Genomic DNA, 12,224 nt, shown 5'->3' with positions numbered 1-12,224 from the left:
TCGCAGGCGAGTGACTAGGCCGGATGGTCCAGGATATCATAGGTCCGTACCAAAAGAGCTTTACTCCAAGTAAATCAGCAATAAATCAGATTCCTCTGCTTCAGTTACACTATCTTTCCATCGATTTCGATTTCGGCCTATGATAGTATAAGAGAGTAAATTGTACAATGCCAAGAGGGAATTAGGAATCCCAAAAACAAGATAGACCCTGACCAATGAACGCGGCCACATTCATGATGATCGCTCCCGATTCCTTTCACCATCAATAACGGTTTAAGGCATATCCTCGCCCTATCATGTGGTAGACACTATCCATTTTAACTCCACCCAACTGCCCTGTGGTGACGATATTAAGATAATGGGAAAAACAGCCGGACATGTACAATTTGCAAAACAATAACTATCTAGGATCGAAAACCACAGCCTTAACAATCCTGACTGCGAAATCTGTGGATTTGTCGTTAGCAGTCAAAAAAGCCTATTTCGGTTTACGAAAACTGTTTCGCTTGAAGCATAGCTACTTCTGTATAAGACTATGACTATGACCGTATACTTCTGAGACTTGAGGTCTTAGCAATAAGAATTACGAACTCAATATAGTGAAGAATTTTATGAGCGATGGCGATAGGCTGCGGTGAGCGGGTCCATAGGGATAATATCTATAGTAGAGAAAAAATGCGACAAACCCTGTCTCAAATGAAGTGATAGCGAAGGTTAGGACATTGCGCAGCTATTGTGAAGTGAAACCAAAAGTATTATAATTTAGGCTTGCGTAGTATGTTTCGAAGAGTGTCGGGATATTTACACTTTCGGATGTCTATTATAATCTAGAAACTATAAATAAATTATTACTTCTTTCTTAAATCTTGTGTTATGTATATATTTATATACGAGTATAACCTGTAACTTTAAGTGATTCGCCATTCCAATTTATTCTCTTCAATTCATATTGCAGTTTAAAACATAATTTTGCAATCGTGTTATATCTTATTATAAATTGGAAGATTGTTTGATACTCTTAAATTGAAAATGGACTGAGATATAATCAAAATAAGGAAATTATATTTGTATAGGTTATTTAAACTACAGAGGAAGATTTATGAAGCTACTATATGACATTTCAGAAATGTAAATATTCTGAGCGATTCTCATGATAATTTCGAGTTTTTTATTTCAAATTTACGTTAAATGACCTTAAATTGGTTGGCTCATATTTGCCACCAGACTTTCGCGGTAATCATGGGTATTTCGATTTCCTTGCATGTTACGGAAATTAGTTGCTACTGACCAGAAAATAACTACAATTATTTGTTCATGGCAGCCAGTGGTAATTGGATACTCTGATGATTGCAAAGATAAATAAGCGACAGTTGAATGTGAAAATTCCTCAAGAATTAGAATTGTTAAAGTATTGAATTGCATAAACAAATATAATACATAAGTATATATATTTTCAAGATTTACGTGAGTCATTTTCATATGATCGTTGTGTTTTTTAATATCAGTTGATATTTTTTAATAAAATCTCTTCTTTGCCAATTTACTGATTCTTACAAGTCGCATCTTCATCAACGGCGCAACAACCGGTATCCGGTCTAGGCCTGCCTTAATAAGGAGCTCCAGGGTCTGCCTCGTCTTCTTTTTCTACCATAGATATTGCCCTACCATAGATATTGACTTTCCGGGCTGGATCATCCTCATCCATATGGATTAAGTGACCCGCCCACCGTAACCTATTGAGCCGGATTTTATCCACAACCGAACGGTCATGGTATCGCTCATAGATTTTGTCATTAGGAAGGCTACGGAATCGTCCGTCCTCATTTAGGGGGCAAAAAATTCTTCGAAGGATTCTTTTCTCGAACGCGACCAAGAGAACGCAATTCTTCTTGCTAAGAACCCAAGTTTCCGAGGAATACATGAGGACTGGTAAGATCATTGTCTTGTACAGTAAGAGCTTTGACCCTATGCTGAGACGTTTCGAGTGGAACAGTTGTTGTAAGCTGAAATAGGCTCTGTTGGCTGACAACAACCGTGCACGGATGTCATCATTGTAGCTGCTATCGGTTGTGATTTTCGACCCTAGATAGGAGAAATTATCAACGGTCTCAAAGTAGTAGTCTCCTATCTTTATTCTTTCCGTTTGACCAGTGCGATTTGATGTTGTTGGTTGGTTGGTTTTCGGTGCTGATGTTGCCACCATATATTTTGTCTTGGCTTCATTGATGTGCAGCCCAAGATCTCGCGCCGCCTGCTCGATCTGGATGAAGGCAGTTTGTACGGCTCGGGTCGTTCTTGCCATGATGTCGATATCGTTAGCATGCGCCAGTAGTTGGGTGGACTTAAAGAAGATCGTACCTCAGTTTTACCCTGGCTATGTTATCATAAGCGGCTTTAAAATCGATGAATAGATGGTGCAACTTATGTCCATATTCCAACAGTTTTTCCATCGCTTGCCGCACAGAGAAAATCTGATCTGTTGCTAATTTGCCTGGAATCAAGTCTCTTTGGGATGGGCCAATGATGTTCTGGGTGTATGGGGCTATCCGGCCTAGTAAGATAAAGGAGAATATTTTATAGATGGTACTCAGCAACGTGATACCTCTATAATTGCTGCACTGTGAGATATCTCTCTTTTTATGTATGAGGCAGATAATGCCTCGTTACCAATCGTCAGGCATTGATTTGCTTTCCCACACCTTGAACACAAGTTGATGAACCACTTGGTGTAACTAGTCGCCTCCATATTTAACTAATTCGGCTGTAATTCTATCGGCTCCTGGCGACTTATGATTTTTAAGCCAATGAATTGCACAGATTGTTTCTTCTATGCTTGGTGATGGCAGTATATGTCCGTCGTCTTCAGTTGGCGGGACCTCCAACTCGCCGATGTTCTGGTTGTTCAGTAGCTCATCAAAGTACTCAATCCACCGCTCCAATATACCCATTCTGTCGGAAATCAGATTTGCCTCTTTATTTCGGCAGGATCAGCATCGAGGGGTGTAAGACTTCATCCTGCTGACTTGTTGGTGAAACTTGCGCGCCTGGTGCGGTTGCTCCCTATAATTTTCTAGTTGACATGAATGGTATAAGCTTCTTCGACTATGTGCGTTGCAACCGATGATCTTATGCTTTCTTGATGTGTTCAAAAAAGTGAAGCGATGGCGGCTTTACGGTTTCTTACCAGGGCAGAGACAAATCGTCAGACGCTGCCTCACCTCTGCCCTGGGAGCAGCGTGACCGTAGCGGCTCGCAGATGTTGAGTGCTCCTTTATATAATTCGTAGAACACGACATGACTACAAATTATATTGAGCGCAAATCCGCCTTATTGACCAGAGCTTGGCCAGAGCTGAAATATTCGTTTTGAGAATGATGGGGTCCTAAGTCCGCATCAACTTAATGCTGGACCGTAGTCATGTCGTGTTCTACGAATTATATAAAGGAGCACTCAACATTTGCGAGCCGCTACGGTCACGCTGCTCCCAGCGCAGAGGTGAGGCAGCGTCTGATGATTTGCCTCTGCCCTGGTAAGAAACCGTAAAGCCGCCATCGCTTCACTTTTTTGAAAAGTTTGGGTGCAAGCCCTAAGCGAGGGGTCCGTGGACCAGGAAAGAGGGAGTAAGTTGCTTCCCATTTGGTCTGGTCCAGCATTAAGTTGATGCGGACTTAGGACCCCATCATTCTCAAAACGAATGAAACGTTTTGTTTGTTTCTTCTGTGAGTATATTTGAGTGTAGAATTATCCCATTTGTACGCAGCCCGTTATGTTTATGCATTTAGGATGTCAGAATTGGTACTTCGGGTTGTAAATTTACACGGTAAAGTCAATTTCGAGCTACTGTAACTTTGTTACTAATAGTATGATTTTGATCAAACTTGGAGATAATATGCTTCATGTTATATTTTATACTACTACCAACCTTTATAATTCTGGGATAAACTTAAGGGGGGTTTTACTCAATTTTCCCAAAAATATGATAATATACTATTATTAACTTAATTTGAACAGATATCGATATGGAGAGTATTTTGAGGCCTGGGCACCATATAGAGGCAGCTTCATGATTTTTTTCAGATTTTTCGGTTGGGTCCGTTAAAGAAATCATCACTTTCCACCTCTCTCACTCCCCGCCTTTTTAACAAATCTCCAAACTAAGAGAAGCTTCGAAAAGTACTAATCGAGACCTTTCATTTGATACCCCATATGACTATGTTCGGTGAAAAAACAAAACCTTAAAAACGGAACTAAATACACATTTAATGGTGAAAAATGTGGTAAGGTACATGGTGAAATTTAATACAGGCACAGTAGTTGTAGTGGTAAAACGGATCCCCCATAGCTAAAAGAAGCAGAATCGCAGCGGAAGCATAGAAAGGTGGCTACTGTAATTGAAGTGAACAGTTAAGAACTGAACAGCCCCGCAAAGCAATACCAGAACGGTGCTCCCATGGAGAGAGTGTGGTGGATATGGGAGGTTTTAGTAGCTAAGATTCCGGCATGCGTGTCCTAAATTCCAGATGCGTATCCATGGTGGATTTTCCACAGCTAAAAAATATAGAGAGACAGACAAACATTGAATCGATTTTAATAAGACTTCGTTTCACACAAAACCTTAAAAACCAATCCTTTCTCTTTTTAAATATTTCGGTAACTCAGAAGTTCAACACTGAACCACGAATCTAGCTTGCGCTGTTCGACGAGTCCGTTAGAAACGCCGGCTTTGCGCAGGTAGTGCATATTCCGGGTTTCAAAGTCTCAGATCAGAAGTGCAATTTCCGGTTCCAAAACAATATTATGCCTTGAGCAGGTTCTGAAGGATCGGTGGTCATCCACTCTTTCGCAAGCCCCCTTAAAAAACTACTCAATTTAAATCTCACAAAAATCCCACAAATCGTCTTATGTTGACGAAAGCCTATTGGTGTGATTCTCTGGCCAGATAATTCGCTTTTGGCATCGTTATGTAAATTAGTAAATCAGAGAGTAATTTTCTTGGGTTAAACTTTGGTAATTGCTGTCGGATTTGGTAAATACGTACATTAAGTGTGTATCTGCAAAAGAATTTCTGAATTCGACGGAATTGCTATAGATTGGTGGAAAGACCACAGGACCGATTCCAGAATGCTCAAATTGATGTGTTAAAAAATAGGAGAAGCACTTTATTCTTGGTTATTTACCAAACGCGAATTCGAATGGTGTCATCAACTATTTTCGAGATATAGTCTGTGTAGGTTTAGGTGTGCAAATCTGAGGCTTTATAACAAATTAAACCCGGAATAATCTGATACCTACCAACTTGGATAAATTTCAGTTTTCTGTTTCATAGGAATTGTCCTGCTCATGTCTTCCCTTTGCTGAAAAACCAGACCTTTCTCGAAATCGGACCCAACTGAAAATTCATTTGTATTTCATTCGGAAGTTTGTTATTTTTGGAGACCTTGAATTCCGAGAAACTCAATGGCATGAAGAGCGCAATGAACACCTCCCACATGAGGTAATTTCTAAATATTGTTTAGTTTATTAACCCTCTGATCATTACATAATTCGTGTGTAGTTTTTCGTGCATTTTCCACCTATTGCTTCTCAGGCTCTGAGCGCACTTACCCTAACTACTTACGCATTCCATTTAACTCAGCAGTAATGTACGAAAAAAAGTCTCCATTGTCCGCGATGTTGTCTCTGTTTACAACTCAAAATGTAGCAACAGTCAACAGTCGATTCATCACATCTTATTGTCGGCAAATATGTAATTCTCGCGGGGAGTCTTATTTGTTTTCACCTGTTGTCGTCTTAAGTGACTACATCTTAAGGTTCAAACCGCGATCGTATCTTATAAATGGGTAGTCAACGCTAGTATCTAGTTATTTCGTTTTTGCACTCATCCGACTTACTGCTCCGTCCACGCTTGGGTTTACTATATTTCTTAAATCTGGGTGGTGTCATAAATCCGCGTAATTTATGTTATCGGGATCTTGGTGATCTGCTTTGCGTCCAAGCGCGTTCTTTGATTACTGATTAGGTGAGTGGATAATGGTGATTTCCGTAGAAAGTGAAATTTCGATATGACGCCCCGGTGAAGGCCTCATTGTGGTAAACTTAGAAATTGGTTTCTTTGGTTCATTTGAGTGACTTGCTGAAATCAGTGGTGTCCTTAGAACTTGATTGCATAATTTGGAACTAAAACTTTCAAAAGTGAGCAGAAGTTAATCCATTTATCGTACGGAGGGGTGGCCCTTCTCATCATTTGGATAAATCAATCGTGCTTTCGACTTATGTAAGTAACATGCATTTTGTCTTTTCACCACCCATCCCTTCCTCGCCGCGTAATATTCTCATGATCCAAATCTCACAAACAGAAATTGTATTATATTTTCCAAGATGATTTCCATAAGCTGACGTAAGTCCGCTTGTTGCTGTTCAAAATCATCCATTGTGTAATAAATAGCTTAAGCTCGGAAACGTGTTAATTTCTAATTTACGTGCGTTATTCTTGTCTTCTCGTTATTTTTTTCTTGAATTTTTATTTTGTACGTAGATACATGGCTGCTATATGAGCACTGGCAGCAAGTGGCCACGATAATGTGAATTATGTGATTTTTGGGCAGACAAACAAACAAATTATTGCTTTTCATAAAGTGTCCGTGCTCATTTGGTGGAACCAAGAGTCTTTTGGGTTTTTTCTGTTTCCCCTAAATCCACTTCTAGAATATTTTCGCAATTGTGAATATTACAGCTTTTACTTTGGGTGACTTCTTTCTGATATATTTGTAATTCGTAGACATCTTAGATATGAATGACGGGTTTTTCTATGTAGGCTCATCTTCGCTATTGTCTTGAAGAGATGGTGCTGTAACAATGGAAATGGCCAGACTTAATTAGATTTAAATTTGCTTAAATTCTTTCTGATGGCGCAACGATGGAGATAATTTCATAATGTTTTCTAGTTATTTCCTTATTTGTGACTTGGTGAGACTTATGTCACTATAAATGGTCTTTAGAATATAAGAATTGGTAATAGAAATGGAAGTTCTCTTTGAACTTCTGTGGAATTTTTGCCCGATCGCTGAGGGTAAAGATTTTGTGTGGAATTATGACGAGTATAACCTATTTTTAAATTATTAGTGTACATTTTGAACTAACTCTAATTTGTTTGTTGTGGATGTTGATGATGTGTTCACACGTGGGTTTTCTGGACTCTGTAGAACGCAGATTAATCTTGACTGAACTGAACTGGTTACTATTTTTTTGCCATTCTTCTGCTATATCCATCTTTCGCACATACATTACTGGAAGCGCGGAACAGAAGTGTTTCTATGAATGGTAATAAGATGAAATAATCTAGAATCTTGAGCTCTTCAAACCAAAGTCTACACTATATACTCGTATATCTCGTCCCCATTCAATTGGTGCTCAGGACTCACAACCTTTTTTCTTAGCGTTATTTTTCATCAATTTCGTTTTGGATCACAGACAGTGTTGTGCAAGTGATAAGCGCGCGCTAAGATCTCTTTTTTATGATGAGGTGTCATACTATTGTTCTAATGCAGACTACCGGCTAAAAGATTTTCCTCGGATACTGCCATGGAATTTTGTATTACAGTACGTCGAGTTGAACCTATTCAGTTTGGAAGAGCACAACCCGTGATTGGAAAAACTTCGGTTTCCTACTTAAGAAGTAAGCTGTGCTGCCCAGTATCACATGTTCTCCCTTTACAACTTAGCTTCAATTAAGGTGCCTGGAAACATAGAGTTGACCTTCAGCAAAGATCATTGACGACAGTGCTTCTAGTTTTTACTGAAGAATTAGTGTAGCTGACATGCAGTAAATACAATCAGGCTTTCGAACGGTAATTCATCGATTTTGTTCAGATAAGCACTAAAATATTCGCGCCCATTGATCAGCTGCGTCAATCAATTTCCTCGTAAGTTCGACTCAATCATCATCGTACCTTTGATGAGTTGTACGTTATATCTATCACTCGATCCGCTCTTTCAGGATTACTATCATTCTTTGAAAGTGTGAGTTCTTTCTTCCCAACTGGTAGTTTGTGAGCCAATGGCAAATATTCCAGTTGCAGGGTTGGTCGGGGCGCAGGCACTCCGAATTTGCGTCAAGGAACTCACATTCGAATCTATCATTATGTTGAGAGATTTTCCCATCAGGTTTGCCTAGACCGTGGCCCCATCAACTGATTCAGCATTTTTTGGGGACTCTTCCTTTGATCAAGACGAATACTTCGGATTTTCTGAGAACTAGAGTGAATCAGTGTGCAGTCATCCATCTACTGGCTTGTCGTATTGCGATTACTAGTATTCATACTAAGTGCGCGACGAGTTGTGACACAATATCTAATTCTAATTCACAGCGAACTATTATATTAGGCGCTCTAGACATCTCGACCAAATATACATTTATGAGTCGTACCTTATATGACTCATTCGATGTCGTCCTTCCCCGCCTCCTGGAGTAGTAGCGAGTTGAGATAATATTGCTTAATTGACAGATCTTTTATTCACGTCCTTGCAGTTTATTTTCTCCTTAACATCACGCTAGGCATAGCGTCCTTGCCACCAAAGTTCTATCGATGTTTAAGGCAAGGAACCAAAGACTGGGATTTCATTCTCATTAAGTCATACCCTTCTCAATAGCTATGGACTTTAAGTCTGCTCCATTTAGGATTTTAGATATCTTTCTCTCTCTTCTAAGGTCCCATAATTTTTCCGAAGGTAGGTATTATTTAATTCGGTATAAGGTAAATGCCGAAAAAATGTTTTTTAAGAATAGCAACCCCAGATGAAGTTATTCTCTCGATCATGGCTTCAAACTGGTAAGTTCATAGTATCTCGAACCCAGATTTCAGCAGTGGCACTTGTGCTGGTTTCTTTGCTTTCCTTTGTACATTCGCATGCAGGATATGGCAACAAACACGTTTCATTTTCCGTTTGCTAGGCTTATAGTCCGGTTTCGCTTTCTGACATTGGTTACAAAAACCTCCACTTAGAATTATAAGGAGATTTCCCAACCAGAGCACTGTTTTCCAATTAGTATGGCACGGATTGTATAGGTTCGTCGAGTGTTATTAAATTCCTCCTTCTTTGGAGATTTTCTATACCATTTAAACGACGAATTTCCTATTCATCAAATTAAATTAATGCTTTGATAACTGAAATTAACTATTTAGCCAATGAAGTTAACTCTTTAACAAATGAAATTAACACTTTAACAAATTAAAATAATTTCATACGCTTCAAAACAAATTAACAATTTTCAAGACAAATCAGAACGGCTGGATGTCGATAGCAAAAGCTGACGATTGAAGTTTTAATAGAACTTGAAGCGAGTCTATAAAGAAACTCGCCAATTTCAATTAAGGAAGTTTCTCTAACAGGTTTCAACATAAGTATGACGACAATGAACACCTTATGAAGCTCCTAAATTATTTTTGCGGTCGTGTCAGCTTTGCTCTTGATACAGAACACATTTCCAATGAACGGAAAATAGGTATACATTTCCTCAAAAGCACAAACTTCACAAAACAACTTTCCTTAATCAGATGCTCGAATTCTCCCGCTTTTTAGATCGTTAGTATAAAGTCGATTCAAATTGTGGCTTCAATTTGCTTAGTGGGTAGGACAACCTGTATTTGCGGGTGTGGCCTTCGAAGATAAAATAAATCTCTGTCTGACTGTGATCATTCTAGCGTTTTGTTCGATTCCTGGATAGATGTCTAAAGCCTTCTTTCCTTTAGGAAAAGCCGGTGTGCCTTGTCGACTGTTTTGAGTATCGACATTAGGATGGCTCTCAGATTTGGAACAAAAAGCCCATTCTCGCTGCAAGTTGTACTTTCGATGATTCATTTCGCTTTATCCGAGACGATAGCGTTGCTGCCAAGCTTCAGTCCAGAGGCTTTTTCCAATGTGCGGTCGTTTTCGAAGTTGTTGCTTGCTATTGCATTTAGGATCCCGCCTATTGTATCTAAGAGATACGCATTTTCCTTTGAGTATTTTTTCAGTATTATTTCCAAAACTTGTTAAATTTATTCAGTTTTCAAGGATCCAAATGCAGTTTGTGGAATAGTCCTTCAAAATTTTTGCCTTCCTTTTTATCTTGACCTCAAATGAATCTGAAATTATCAAAGCTACTGTGAAGGCTATAAAGTTGTATAATTGTTGATAAATCTCTACCCATCGACTCAAATTTGAATGAAACGGAACTAGGAACAAACCTAGAGTATTCAATCGCAGGTATCGCTATTTCGGGAGCCAGTTCCTTCCTTCCTCATTGGTTACAAAAAAATAAATACGTTAGGGTAGTCCCAAATTAAAAAACAATCTGCTCGTTTCATTCAAGCACTGAGGACAACCAAAAAGTTCGACACCAAAAACCATGTCTGGAGTTTATTTAAGGCGTCAATTGTAAAGATGATCTCTGATGTCATCACTGTTGCTCATTTTGAGATAAATCGGATCCACACATTTGTCAAACCTCAATAAGACGCCCCAAATTAAAACATGTGGATAGAGTGTGTAGGTTTATAAGCGGTGCTTGCAGCTGATCCGATCGAGTGTCAGTTTTTTGACACAAATCACAGGAAATTTCCTTGTTTGCTCAGAAAACACTAACGCACTTGCAAGCGTGGAGATGGCGTTGTTTGGTTGCCGAAATCAAGCTAAACGTTTGCGTATGTTTGGTGTTTGCGGCATGTAGAGCTGGCATTAGATAAGTCGTTTGAAGCAATTAGCCTCAGGCAGGAACTTTCCACGCCTAAACAGATTACAGTTTGTCCCACATTCGCTTTGAGGCTAAGGCTATCCAGCATAGAGAAGAGACATAGAAGAGATGCAGACCATTTGATGAAAACCTGATTCGTGAATATTGAGGTGGCTTTAGAGTTGGCCGATCTATAATAGATGAACTATTTACGGTGAAGCAGATTCACAAGTTCTGTACAATACATAACTGCAATTTGACATTCCAGCGAAACTGGTCCAGTTCACGTATGTGTTCAGAATGTGCTAACTGCCACTCTAACAGGTTTAAAGCAAGGAGACGCGCTGGCCACTATGCTTTTCAATTTAGCATTCACATACGGAAACTACTATTTGAGTCCGACTAGATAGTAGCATACTCAAACCTTGATGGAAACGGAGGAAAGCGAACTTCGGACAAATGAAGACAAAATGAAGATCATTATGCAACCAGAAAAATTATCTTGACAAAATATTATTATTGGAGATTATAGTTTCGCAAATTTTACCGATTTTATATATGGAAGTATGCTAGTAAAAGTCAAGTGGTACAAACAAGAATCCAAAGGGCGAATAAAACTTGCTACTCAAAATGGATAAGCAGGAGGAAGGAGTCATGCATTTACAAGAAGATCATCACACCTATGCTAATAGCGAAGCTCGGTCCTTAACTCAGTCGGCAATTCAAATAATGAATACCTGTGTCAGAATGATCCTGCGCTGAATATTCAGTGCAATTCGCTTGGGACATGAGTCAGGTATCAGGTTCAGCAACGATTAGACCGACCTATTATTCCTAGTATTCAAGGGAAAAATTGACTGAAGGACGACAACGGTAAAATGCTATTATGTTTAAGAAATTTTGCGAACGCGGTTACTGAACCGAGACAGTTGGAGGCAAATGTTGAAGAAAAACAAGGCTGGAGACGAGCTGTAGAGCAGCAAAGAAGAAGGAGCTATTATGAAAATCAACCTGATATACCTGTACCTGTCAGATTCTATGTTAAACAATTTGTTTATCATGGAAAGAAATGGCGAACAAAACAAAATAAAATGGCGCACTAAATTATTATTTTTTTCGGTTTTGAGGTATTATATTTTTGGAGGCATGATGTGTACACTCCGTTTTTGGGAACAGCTGCGTCTCTGGAGTTTTGTTGTTTGACAAAAAGATTGAAAAAAATCTGAATTCCTTCCTCAATTATTTACTACTATAGGTCCTAGAATTGACTAAAATCAAAAGTTTAGAACCGTTTTTAATACAAATTGAAAGGATTGAAACCAAACCTCGGCGGTAAGAATATTTCGTTACACAATAATTCCATTTATAGCTCAGAGTGTAGTCACCTACTAAATGGCCTCATTTTTAGAAACTACGCGACCCTCAAATCTAAAAAAAACTTGAAACCGCTTCCATACGAAACCAAGGCCTCAAAATGCCTTTTATATCAATAACTGCTCAAATAAAGTTAATA

The 12,224-nt window shown here is 39.0% G+C and overlaps 1 protein-coding gene and 1 long non-coding RNA gene across 2 annotated transcripts in view; one reads left to right on the top strand and one right to left on the bottom strand.

Annotated features, from left to right (window-relative positions):
• LOC119661124 overlaps positions 1 to 12,224 on the bottom strand; it is a 120,310-nt gene that overhangs the window by 59,048 nt on the left and 49,038 nt on the right. The gene's annotated exons all lie outside the window — the stretch shown is intronic.
• LOC119661121 (protein yellow-like) overlaps positions 5,801 to 12,224 on the top strand; it is a 34,109-nt gene continuing 27,685 nt past the window's right edge. Inside the window, exon 1 of the mRNA XM_038070319.1 lies at positions 5,801 to 6,274. The gene's annotated coding sequence lies outside the window, so the exon portion shown is untranslated. The remainder of the gene's footprint in view (positions 6,275 to 12,224) is intronic.

Source organism: Hermetia illucens, chromosome 1 (genome assembly GCF_905115235.1).
Source record: "Hermetia illucens chromosome 1, iHerIll2.2.curated.20191125, whole genome shotgun sequence".
Lineage (NCBI taxonomy): Eukaryota > Metazoa > Arthropoda > Insecta > Diptera > Stratiomyidae > Hermetia > Hermetia illucens.
This window is presented reverse-complemented; position numbering and strand designations above follow the sequence as displayed.